This window comes from Molothrus ater, chromosome 2, assembly GCF_012460135.2.
Source record: "Molothrus ater isolate BHLD 08-10-18 breed brown headed cowbird chromosome 2, BPBGC_Mater_1.1, whole genome shotgun sequence".
In the NCBI taxonomy this organism is placed as follows: Eukaryota; Metazoa; Chordata; class Aves; order Passeriformes; family Icteridae; genus Molothrus; species Molothrus ater.
This window is the reverse complement of record NC_050479.2, coordinates 19,585,350-19,595,804: the sequence shown is the minus strand read 5'-3', so window position 1 is coordinate 19,595,804 and position 10,455 is coordinate 19,585,350.

Below are 10,455 nucleotides of genomic sequence, written 5' to 3'. Positions count from 1 at the left end.
TTTTCACATTTTCTCCAGACTTGGGTCCACTGTTTTTGACATGTTTCATCCTGGCCTTGGGCTACTGCCTATATATTGACTGTAATTCCCCTTTCACCCCATCATAGTACAGTATCTACTAAATATAGCTTTGTTGAAGGGCTAAACTACTTGTGATTGATTTAATTAGGATATTAACTTGTCCTTTAATGTCCTGTCCCCACTACAGATGGGACATCACCCTCAAGTCTGTCCTTCTGCCCTCAGGAGCCCAAGAGGGTCCCTGGAGAATCCATGTACACAAACAGGGATGATGTTCACCTCTTGACTTTGGATGTGACAAAGCAGGGACCTTCAGTGTTGTCACACTGAAGTAGCTACTAATATTTCACCATGTGTTAATACTCTTTGCTGAATAGGAACAGAGTTCAGCTTTTGCTTCATTTCCAACAAAACAGAGACTTTCAAATATGGGCTAATCATGTGTTTTGCTGAATTTTCAGCCTCCAGCAAAACAACCAAAGAACAGAGGCAAGGCCACCATCTGAGAAGCCTTCCTTCTTCCTCTTTCCAGGGTGCATTACCTCTGTTTACTTGTATTTGCAAATGGTAAAAAAATAAATTGCACTGTGTGTTCTTTAGTTGAACCATTCTTCCCTGGGAAAGGCTGGTTAGTCCAGAGCGCGCCAAGTAATATTAGAAGGCAGAAATGACAAGAAAGAACAAAGACACATTCATTTAGCACAAAATAAATATGTTGAGAAAGGAATTACTCAAGGCTTGAAAGAATATGAACCCACATTTTTAATTCTTTATGTAACAGTGACAGCAGCCTGAGTAATCAAAAAGAGGAAGTAATTGCTTTAAATTAGCATAAACTACATGCTCAATTCTACTAATAAAAGACAGTGGGAACATCTATATTACTAGATTATGAATTATAAATCTTATATCTAAAATGGAGTGAAAGAAAAAAATCAAAAATTCATGTTAACTGGGAAAACAATTTAAATATTAGGTATTAGATAGGTTTGATTAGGGAAAAAATCCCAGAAGGGAAAGTTGTTATTTTCAGTTCTTTGAAGAGAATTCACTGGAGGTGGGGTAGAGCAGTTTTTCTGGTAGTTTCTCTGCCTTAGATATCTAAATCCTCCTCTACTCATATCTGAGGAATTGCTGTGGTTCATCTCCTGGACTAGGCTAGACTGACAGTTTTAACTCTTGTCATCTATCAGCCTCTGTGAACGAACCTTGCCTGGAGCAGGGGCAGGTCCAGGTCCTGCCTCCTGGAGGAAAGACCCAGCCAGTGGCCTGAGCAGTCAGTCCCCATCACTGAGTCTTTTTTCACAGCAGTATTTATACACAGTGAAGCAATATTAAGGGAAGCCTGAAGAAAGCTCATTGTGAACAACTTTGCGAATTGAATGTTGGGTGGTATTCTAAGAAATGGGAGAAAATCTCTGGCAATGAGGGTGTGGGGAAAACAAAAGCTTTATTTTTCCATTCTCATTTTCAGACTGGTTTGTGTAGCCTTTCTTATAAATTAATTAGGATGGACTGAGTGGGAAGAAGGGATGGGGAACTTGTAAACTTTATTTCTGAACTGGTTTCCAAGTCAGAGCTTGGAAGCAAAGGAAGGACTGAAAGGATTGGATTTCACACCACAAAGACAGAGACCACAGAGATCAATTTGGCTTCTCAAATTCTTTCCCACACCATCTGCTGCTCACCACTCCTAGTCCTTGACTCGTAAACCCACCTCTGACCTCTACCTCATGCCAAATATCCTTCATTTTATAATTGTAGACAGGGCTATTGTCTGTCCACAGTAATTTGTCTCAGCTTGGGAAGAGATGAAGAAAATATGGAAAGACACATAACTGCTTCCAGAACTACACTCCTTTCTATACTTATTTTTCTAAGAGCCATCAGTCAGATCCTCACTCTGAGGATAGCAAAGGCCATTCATGGTTATTTCCCATGAAATCAGGACTGCCACTCTGAAGTACTTTTTGCAAATACATGTCATGTGGGGAAGGGCATGGAGAGCTTCACTGTTTCAGAGAGAATTTTCTTTTTGCACGCTCAGAAAAACGACATTCTGTTCCAAAGCAACTGCATGCCAAGTTTGTAGCTCAAGTCATTCTGAAGCTATCCAAGCAAGGAAGAAAAGGAAATATATATCCCAAAAATGTTTTACTCATGGAAATTTATGTTTAGGGTCTAAATAACCTAAGAGATGCCTAAAAACAGTTTATGAATTCTGAAAAGACAGAATCGCTTAAAAGCATAGGGGTCAAATAAAGCATTGAAAATATCAAACTACTGGGCAGATTACAAACACATGAAAATGTTCATTTAAAGCTTTAAAATTGGTCCTATCTCCACCATTATTTCTTTAATGAAAAGAGTAAAAGTAGGTTAAGTCATGAAACAATTTCCCCCATGTGGAATTTTCCTTTTCAGTTCATTTAGAAATAATTCAGAAATGCTCTTGTCATGTCAAATGAAAAACTGTTAAGAATGCTTCAAGGAAATATATCTTCATTATAGCAGGCTTGTTATTTGGGTCTTCCAAAGGTTACCCTGGTAACTTTTTACATTGATCTTCAAGTATAGTTCACATCCTGTTGTATTAGAAACAGCTAAACATTTCAAGAATATTTAGCTAAATCATATTTCAATATCACTCTGTACTTTGACTTTTCAAACTGCTTTGGCTGACTCATTCAATGTGCAGGTAAAGAAGCAAAGGGAGAAACAGAAGGTTTCGACTGAGTGATCTTTCAGAATAAAAGACCACATTGTATCTTGTTATCTAAGGTATTTCTTTTTTAAAGCCTCTCCCCTACTTCATACTTTGGAATAAGGTGACTATGAAAAATAGAGCTTAGCAAAAGAATGGGCATATGAGAAGAAAGACTTTACTGTACCAGTACATCAGTTGAAACTACACAGTATGTTTGGCAGCATGAGGACATGCCTTTCTTTGGAAAAGGTAATTTCATAGATCAAGCAGGGAAGGTGTAATTTGTTTACCTGTACTTTATAATAACCCTTCTGCCTCTTTTAATAAATGCACAAAGTCAGTTTTGGGTTGTTTGTTTGTTTGTTTTTTTAATCAATCGCGATTTATTTTCATTAATTACCAGTTTATACTCTTACACCAACATGAGGAAAAATCTTGAACTTGTGCATATTCTCACCTTTCCCTTTCTGAGTCATGCAAAAACCCTTACATCCAAAGACAATCCTGGGAACATGCACTCCAACCAAGAGAGTGTGATGTCAGAGGAGCTGAAGGCTATGAGAGGAGACCAGAAGCTGTGGCATGGGCAAATTTCTTTTGTTGGGATTCTTTCCTGAGCACTACTAGAAATCTTCAGGGAGGTGCTCTCAAGCTACTTTACTATTATTATTATTATTATTATTATTATTATTATTATTATTAAAGAATGGGAATGAAAAAAAGGCTTAGGTGAAAAAGCAAATGCAAATTTTGTCACATGCCAGCTAGAAATAGCAGCCCATTTTGTTATGGAACAAAGTGTCAGTTCATCTCTCCCCACCCTACAAAAACAGAAAGTGGGTGAGAAAAACACTTCAGAAAAACCAAATGGTTGTGTGGGATCACAAGTGATACAAATGAAAGGGGAAAAACTAAACAGTGTTGAAATAGAAAATGGAGATGGTAAAAAGCAGGACTGCTGGGGTTAGAGAGGTTACATTAAAGAGGAAAACAAGAGCCATGAGTGCATCCCAAGACCCCTCCAAAAGTAAAGAATTTCACCTCAGCCTGTGCAACTGCCTGAATTGAGGACTTCTCTGCAGACCACATCAAGGGACTGCCTGCAACTTCTAGGGGCTCTAGAGCAACACAAGCATCAATACCCAGGGAGTGGCTCTGCAGAAAAGAAGAAAGCAAAGAACGCTTCTGTGCTATGGGCCTGCAGGATGGAAAGGGCTTCCAAGGCTGTGTTCCTGAGAGCCTGGGTGACCCAGGCTGAGAGCTGGGGGATGCCTGCTGCTGCACAGCCTGGCCATGCTCCACAAATGCAGAAAGCAGCTTCTTCTGCCCTCAGTCTCCGGGCATTGGGGTGCTCTCCGCTCTCTCTGGCACTGGCTGCATCTGGTGAGCCACACAACACCCACCTGACCCTCCTTCAGTGGCCCCAGCTGTTCTCTCCTGACTGGAACTGCACATGCCCTCTTACACACCCTGCCTTGCTCAGCACTTCTCTGCTCACCAAGGCACACAAGGTCTGTATCTTTTTCTTCCTTTCCAAGCTCTGACTTTGGGGCAGCAGCTTGCTGTATTATTTACAATGTTGCAGTGTGAAGGCCAGGAATGAGGGAGGCTTGCATTCCAAGAGAGCCACTTCTTTCCCATGAAAAGTATGCACAATCCTAACACCCAGAGTATGTTTTCTACTACAGACAAATAATTTCCATGATACGTGGTATGTATAAATATTTCTACCTCTTCTCCTGCAACTTTTGCCCTCCGTAGCAACATAAAATAATGACAGACTCTAAAGGAAACCAGCAAAATTTTGTCTATTTTTCTTGTATTTATTCTATGCAGATGGGGATGAGCATTTATAAAGCCTCAATGCACAACCTTTGAATTACTTATGATTATGATTATTTTATCCTTTCCCCTCCCCCCCAAGTACTTCTGCAGCTTCATTGACCCCACTCAGCTACGGTGGTCAAGCCTCTCTCACAATAAGTGTGTTCAGTATGTTTTCTCCTAAAAGTCTTGGGCCACCAAAGACCTGAAGGTAAAACTGGAAATACAACTGAAGGCCTGAAGATTGTACAGCCTGCTGCCTGGATGCCTGCAGGCCCCATGCCTTGATGCCAGCACCATTTCACACTGCATGATTCCTTTACAGTCCAGAAAGGTAGAAAAATTTTAGCTTTAGCTCTCTGCTAGATTGAAGTTTTATCTTTATTTCATAAGACAGGGACCGAAGCAAAAATCCTGAAGTCAAAAGTAATGTGTATTTGTAATAACTCTACCTGGAGTTATTTAAATCTTGATTAGTTTCTAAGAATATTTGTCACTATATGTTGTTTGTACTTCAGCCCAAGCTTCTACTCAACTTTGCCATAGCTATATTTGCTCAATCTATATTCCAAGGAGGCTCCTTATTGCACACACAGCCATGCCAGGACAGCTGGTGGTGGAGGGGTCAAACAGCCAGCAGCAGAAACTTCTTAAGCTTCTTCAAGGAATCCTGGCCTGAGACCTTCTAAAATAAAATAAATCTCTACCAGTCACATGCAGTTTAATGTGGGGTGGGTTGTTTTTTTTTTTTTTTGCCCAAAGGACTCTAAAGCTATGACCACAGCAATAGAAAAAATAGGGCCTGGAAATGAGCTTAAGCACTGAACTGCTAATTGCCCATTATGCTTAACTGCAAGCATGTGTCCTGGAAAAGGTTTGGCTCATGTCAGCTCCCACTGTCCCAGACAGAATCCAGACCAGGAGATGTTGAGTGTGCAGCCCATTTCAGCAGCCAGCATACCCCAGGCAAACACCAGACCAGCCTCCCCTTTTCTCTCTTCCTGTGCCTAGAATCACCTTTTTTCACTGCCTTCAGACTCTCCAGAGCATAGGACACGTGTTCTCAGCTTCATACTATGAAAATGTCACTCCAATAACCCTTTTTTTTTCAGGAAAAGAAAGAGTGAATAAAAAAAGCACAAACATGCTAACAGTTGTATTGTAGGTCCATGGAAAGAAATCAACTGGTTTATAAAATGGATCTGGTCAGGTCTTGGTACTTGGCCAAAAAGCCAAGTGCCTTCACTTGTTTTATTTGGTGTTATAAACATAGTCCAGCTGCAAGAATCTGGTCTTACCTTCACAGGGATGGCAGAAGGCACCTGTGACGTTAAGGTCACCATCATTTGGACAATACTGTCAGGCACATGGTGGATGGAGCTGTGAAGGGCCAGGAGCTGCATTCAGTGATCCTTGTGGGTCCCTTCCAGCTCAGCATATTCTGTGATTCTGTGAGGGCATTAGAACCAGGAAATATGTTTTTCCTTGTGCAGAACAAATGTTAGTTTTGATCCTAGAAACAGCAATTGCTTTGGCTGAAACCTCTCTGTTTAAACAGACACCCAAATAAGAACACCAGGAGGAATGTCCTTCATAGGTAACAATAATCTCGCCATCTGTAGTTCTTTTTTATCCTTGAGATGTCTGTAGCTTTAAGAGTAAATTAGGGTGGTTTTTTTTCCTTCTCTTTGTTTTTATTTTTAAGATGTCAGAATTTAATTATGTTGAAACAGGAAGCACGCTTCATTTAAGTGATATCAGAATTTCTTTCTTGAGCTGTTTCATGGGAAGAATCCTTACTTCTTTTTCTCTGTTTACACTGAAGGTTCATGAAGCCAATGTAAACAGCAAAATGAGTGTAAACATTAGGGATTAACTTTAGGAGATTTGAAAGCAACAGGGTTTGCCTTAATAAAATCAAGCAAATAATTAAGCAGCAGTGTTTGCCTTAATAAAATTAAGCAGATAGCTTAGTATTTATGTATATATATATAGTTTAGAGGTCCTGAAGAAGTGTGTTCCCCTTATTAAACATTCACCATTTCAGCTTTTTGAGGATTTTCTCAAATAATCAAGGATAGCATTATGTTGGTGTTAGGCTAATTTTTTATTAACTTCAGGGAGAAGACAAGTGGGTTATTGCTTCATTAAATGTGCAGAAACTCACTGAAGTTGTATTCTCTGCACTGCAATACAGCAAGATTTTTAAACAATACAATATTCTTAAAGGATTGTAGTCTCTTTCTTGTGAGCTGTGCTTTGACACTCACTGCCTCCTCCTCCTGCTTATTGTGGATGTCCTTTGCTTCCTCTGAGTGTCCTGTGATATTAGTGGGGAAATTTCCATGATCCTAATACTAAAACTCCTGGTTATAATTACTTTTAAAAAATGAGGGAGCAAAAAAGAAGAATGGCACTCTACAAAAAAAAAAAAAAAAAAAAAAAAAAAAAAATATATATATATATATATATATGTATATATACACATTATTTTGTCCTAATCAATACCAGAACAAATAATTTTGCTTTCTAACAAGCAAAACATAGAAGATAACATGCAGGTGATGGCTGTTGAATAAAAGTATAAAAGTTTAGGAAGAAAGTTACACAGTTTTGAGATTCCAATGTGGCCAATGCGATGAGAGCCTCATAAAGCCAAAATACTCTCAGAATGCTTAAAAGTGTCTGCTTGCCATTTCCAGGCTGAACAAAATCAAGGAGGGATTTTACAGAACTCAGTGCAGGGCTAAAAGAATTATTGATTGCTTAGGTATAACTGAAATCTCACCGGGATTTACAAGCAGCAGTGACAGTGTGTGTGCTGGGATTCATGGAAACATCCCTTGTCTCTACTGCCGTGTCTTCCCTTCAGCACCGCACCAATCCAGGTGAGCCAGGTAAATACACACCTGGCACCCGAACAGCGATCCCAGGAGAAACAATGAAAAGCAGGGCAGATTCAAACAACAACGGGAACTAACAGTTTGCATATTGCATCTTGCCAGACTATCCGGGTGTGTCTTTAGGCTGCTGCCACCTTTGTGTTTGCCTGCGGACGTGCAGCGAGAAGCCCGGCACCAGCAGCCGTGCGGGTAAAAATGAGGTTACACACAGCGTAACCGCGGCACTGGAGGCTCCGCACAGAGCAGACCGTGGGCAGGCCGCGGGCACCCCTGTTCTCCTCTTGGTGTTCCCAGTGCTCTGGGCAGGAAGGATCCAGGTGGGGAATTTCCCTCTTCAGGGGACCCCGACACCTCTTCCCCGCGGGGCCGGGGCGCTGCCCGCGCCCACCGCAGGACTACAGCTCCCAGCGAGCCTTGCGCCGCCTCCATCTTCCCCCTCACAAACACAACGCCTTGTCGAAATAAAACTTGTCCTTGAACAAAACTTTCTCAGAGCGTGCTTTGAGCCTCCGGGGAGGCGGGCAGCTGAAATAGATCCTCGAATTAGCCGAATTAGCCCTCATGATCTCGCTGGGTTCACTTTGGCAAGAGGCCGGAGTCTCCACTCGCGGGCTGCTCTGCCTCCCAGAGGAGCTGTAAATCTGCTTTTCTTTCCTGGAGGCGATGTAGTGAGTGTCCTGGGAATGTCCTCAAAATACGTGGTGGGTCAGCTCATCTCCTGCTTCAGCAATATTCACCAAACCCGGCCGCCGGCCTCTCGCACCACCCACCCCCCTTCACTGTTCCTCGGTGTCTGGGACGATGGTCCTGCAGATGCTGCCCGACATTGCTGCCTGTGCTGTCTCCTTGCTGCCTGTGAGTGAGGAGCTGCAGTTCAAACTTTGCTAAATCTCGTAGATCTATACTGGGCCTTTTGTTTATGTGCTGTACATGGTAGGAACAACTCACGGGAGGTGCTACATGGGCAGTATGTTCATACACACACAAACACCATTTTCCAAGTGGCTATCGCTCTATATTTTTGATTTTGGGCAGCCATTTGGCAGTCTTCACTATGGAGAACTCCGTACCTTTGAAAAGTCCACGTTCTGTATTTTATCTAGAAGTAGGCATTGCCTGGGTAGCACTATCACAGGTTTTCCATAAACACACCAGCATTTCTTCTCTCCCATGTCCCTTTGGGTGGATCTTAGTTAAGCACAGCTCACATACAGGATTTTGAAAGCCCTGCTAGAGGAGGAGCCTTGGTAGGAGATCTGGCAAGACCAGGGATCTGCAGGCAAGGATTATCTACAGCAAGGTGGCTCAGGGAGATAAGACGGATGTACATGTGCATCTATCCCAGAGTGGGAGCAGGGAGAGAGTAGAAAGGGCAACAACTGGATCTCAAATGCTATGGCAGAGAGCTGTATATAATATTAGGAGACCCAAGCAGAAAGAAATTTGAGTCCAAAGATTTGAGGAGTAGAGTGGGTGGGAGCCATAAAAGTGGGCTGGGGTGAACTAGGAGAAGCTGAGACGAACAAAAAGCAGAGTTTGCAAGTGGATACCAGTGAGGAGGAAGGAAAAGGAGAAATCTAGGAGGCAGTGTGGAAACACATAAGCTGTTTATGCAGAAGTGGTGTGAGGCTCCTCTTGTGTGAGTACTCTTCTCACCAGGTTGGAGGCAGGGACACAAGCACAAGTTGGTGATTCTTCCCTTGTTTTGTTGTTGCTGGTTTTGCCCCATTTTTAAGGCATGGAAGCAGCTTTGTTCTCCAAACACCATATTCTTTATCTTGCAAAAAAACCCAAACAAACCGAACAAACAAAAAACCAAAAAACCAAGAAAAAAACCCCAACAACAACAACAACAAAAACCAAACAAGCAAACCCCCAAAAAACAGCTTAGGTAACACTTCCTGCAATTGACATTGCATCCATGCACTTTTGGAGTCTGTTTTCTAACCTTAGCATCAGTGTATTTCAGGAATGCTTTCTTAATTTCTCTCACTCTTTTCCATTAATTGGCTTCTCTCACCCCACCCAGTCTTAGCAGCAGGTTTACAGGCTTTTCCTACCATTCCCACTATAAAAATATGTATCTTTTGAATCAAAAGAAATTGAGTACTCAGTCCATCCTATCCCAAGGAGCAGTCACCTTCTCAGAGTCTTGTTTTCTGGTACCCCCTATCACTTTTTACCTTAAGAAACTTTCTGGTAATACACTAGAACTCCATGTTCTTTCCCATGGCATTCCTTACAGCTTCCAGCTTTGCTATCAGCCTCAGTGAGCAGAAAAAAGATATGAGGATTTAAAATCCTCTTCTCCTTAGCACCAAACTAGTGTATGCACAGTTGCACGGTCTAGAGTCATCCATCTCCTGAACAGCTTCCACAGAAAAACAACTTCAGAAATGCTAAATAATCACAAATTAACTGGTCTTTCCACAAGGCTGGCTGAGCCCAGGCCTCCCAGCCCTGTTATGGTCTTGTGTAAATCAGAAATCCAGAATTCGCATAAAAACTGCAACAGCCTGAGGGAGCATCTAATAACATCGTGTGGGAAACTGCAGCGTTCCCCTGGCTGAGCCCCATGAGGTCCCTTCCAGGCATCACGCAGCATAAACTGGCAAGAAAGCTGTGTATTGATTTTGATTATCTGCACTATATGTGTGCTTGTAGAATCTGAAATTAAACAGCGGATTGGGTTTCTAGTCCCAACACCCTATTTATTCCTGGTTTTATTTTCCTGAAGGAAGGCTGAAAGAACAACGGAGAGCAAAACAAACCTTGCGGGAAGTTACAATGTACACAAAGCCATCTTGGGAGTAGGGGCGGTTCTTCGCTTAGCGGAGAACGCGGGAAAGAGGGTGAGGGATGGGGATGTCTGCTGATGTTTAGGGAAAGCAGCAGCAGCAGAGAGAAGGGCCGCTGTTGTTCTCGGGGTGCACTTAATCCTCACCCGCGCCCCGCTCCGCTGGCGGGCACAGGCCCGGCCCCCTGGCGCCGAGGCACCGC